Here is a 2869-nt window from a genome sequence, read left to right as displayed (position 1 = left end):
TCTTCCCTTCCCCCCACCTCCCCCTCTCCCATGTCCCCCCGGAACTGTCGGTCCTGTTGTTTTCTCCTCCAGATTGTTCAGTGTGTGTTCTCTGTTAACAGGTAGAATCTTCCAGAATTTTCCTGTCCTTTTTTTCTCGCCTTCCTTCCCTCTCTTCCTCGCTCCCCTCTTTCCTTCCTTCCTTATGCCCTTTCTTCCCTCCCTCCTCATCCCCCCTGGAGGAAAAAGTCCTGACACTCTAATACTATGGTGTTGGTGGAAAATTCTTAGGTCACATGCAAATAAAATCATTAGAACTAGGTACTTAAAATTGTCATATAGACAGAATATAACTGAAGTTTTAAACAAAGAAAACCACATAGAAAAGTTGATAAGAAAGGAAAGTCCAGGGAAAGTGGTGGTTATGGGGCGGGGAGGGGTGGGATGTCTTCATCAGCCTATGAGTTGTATACGATGGGGTACCCAAAAAATACCATAATTTTTTTCAAAGCTATGTATTTAATTTTTTTTTACAAAACAACCTTATCACCTTCAAAATACTCTCCATTACACTTTATACATTTGTCAAATCTGCCGTTCCATTCTTGGAAACATTTTTCAAGCTCATCTGTTTGGATGGCTGACAGTACCACCCTCCATTTTTTTCTTCACCTCTTCTACTTCCTCAAATAGCTGTCCTTTCATGTCCCTCTTCATTCAAGGAAACAAAAAGAAGTCACATTTGAGCAAGGTCAGGTGAGTCAGGGGCAAGAGAGGCATGCTGTTTTTTGCCAAACATTGGTGCACTGAGATGGCTGCGTGAGCAGGTGCGTTGTCATGATGGCAAAACCAGTCATCAAACTGCCATAAATCAGGCCTTTTTTGTTGCACACTGTTAAGCAATCTTTCCAGAACCCCTAAATAGAAAGCTTGATTAACAGTCTGACCTGGTAGAATGAACTCCAAATGCACTACAAGTTGACATATTCACCCTTTCGGGAAGTTGATGGATGTCCAGAACAAAGTTTGTCATCAATCGACATTTCACCCTTTTTGAAACAAGAAAACCACTCATACGTTTGGGTTTTTCCAATAGTGCTGTCCTTGTAAGTTTTGCTCAACATCACAACAGTTTCTGCGGCATTTTTCCCAAGCAGGAAACAAAATTTCACATTCGCACGCTGTTGTCTTAAATTGGTGACCACAAAAAAATGAGGTTTGAGCAAAACTTTTTACGGAAAAAAATCACTGTGACCAGAGAGAAGCTTCCCAGGTGAGGCCGCTGGGTGCACTAACTCAGAGTTGCTTGATGCTCACCTAGTGGGGGTGGGGGGTGGGGGGATGTGTACTACAAAATTTCTGCCCAGCTGAGCTTCTTTCCAGTTTTTTTGGGGTACCCCTTCGTATGTCACAGGCTTTAAGTTACTGCTAATTGTAAGACAACTTGATTTCAGAGATGCTAAAATGCCAAACAAGTGAATCTGCAGTCAATTTTACAGCACACACACACACACACACACCTGCCTGCATGTTTAGAATTACATTCCAGTAGCTGAAAATCACATCAGCCACGTGCATCTAAGGCTTCTTGCCCCTGTCAGCCACAAAGCTCTCTGGCTTCCTTCCTCCTGGAGTGGTACCCCTGCCCTGCCCCAACTGACTGCCCCCCCAATCCTCCCACCAGTGCCCTGTTGGTACTAGAAGCCCGTCCTGTATGCATCCTATGCCTACATGTGTTTCCTGGAATGGGTTCCTAAAAGACACTGTGGGACTTCAGGGCACATTGAAACTTTTGATCATGTCACCCATTTGTTTTCCCCAAAAGTTGTACCGGTGCACACATTGACCTTTTGAGAGAAACATTGAACAACTCCGAATACAGAACCTCGGAGGAACCCTGGTGGCGTAGTGGTTATGCTTGTGCAAGGTCAGCAGTTTGCAATCATTGGTTGCTCTGAGGGAGAAAGATGAGGTTTCTCTACTCCAGGGAAGAGTTACAGTCGTGGAAACTCACAAGGGTGGGGGTGAGGGGGCAGTTCTACTCTCTCCTATAGGGTCTCTATGAGTTGGAACTGACTCAATGGCAGTGAGTTTGTGCAGAACCTCAGACCCCCTGCACCATCCCCTTACCCAAAGATGCAGAAACGAGGGTCCCAGGAAGTGAGGATCTGGGGTTGGCAGAGCTAGACTTTTTGACTCAGGCTTCCTGCTGCTGTTAAGGTCCCACCCTCCTAAGGCCAACTCTTCCTGCTCAAACACCTTCCATGACTCCCTAGTACCTAAGAGACAAACTCCAAATTCAACCTATTCTACCATCTGCTGGAGTCCTCTACTTCAAGGACAGGATATGGTCTAGTGGTCAAGGGCATGAGCTTCAGGGTCGGACCACCCTGGGTTCCCATCTCTGCTGCACGTATTAACTACATGCTCCTGTGTGCCAGTCTGCATGCATGCAGACGCTTCATGGACATCTGTGAAGGCGGACATGCCATTTCTACCTGGGAACCCCAGGCAAGTGATTTCACACATCTGGACCTCTCGGCCCTGTATGTTGAAGGGGTCACAGACACGGGGTGAGTCCAGCCGCTGCCCCTAAACCTGATGCATAGTGAGAACTCAACTAGTAATCTTGTTGTCCGGATGAATGCACACCCCATCCTGGGAGCTCCCACGCCAGCCAGCTCTTCCAGCAGACCTGAGTTCTGAGATGCACGGCATTATCTTGGAGCTCCCAGTCACCAGCTGGGGGTGGGGTGGGGGATGTGGGCGGGCTTTGGGGTCCTGGGGAGTTTTAGCTCCAGCGGGGCTCCTGGGGAGGGGCTCCTGGGGAGGAGCTCTGAACAGAGGAGGAGCGTCCGAGGTGGGTCTTTGTCAGGATCTGAGGGTTTGG

The sequence above is a fragment of the Echinops telfairi genome, unplaced genomic scaffold, assembly GCF_000313985.2.
Source record: "Echinops telfairi isolate 266 unplaced genomic scaffold, ASM31398v2 ScPeMD7_22;HRSCAF=79, whole genome shotgun sequence".
Taxonomy (NCBI): domain Eukaryota; kingdom Metazoa; phylum Chordata; class Mammalia; order Afrosoricida; family Tenrecidae; genus Echinops; species Echinops telfairi.
The sequence above is the reverse complement of the archived record's forward strand: the minus strand, read 5'-3'. Positions refer to the sequence as shown.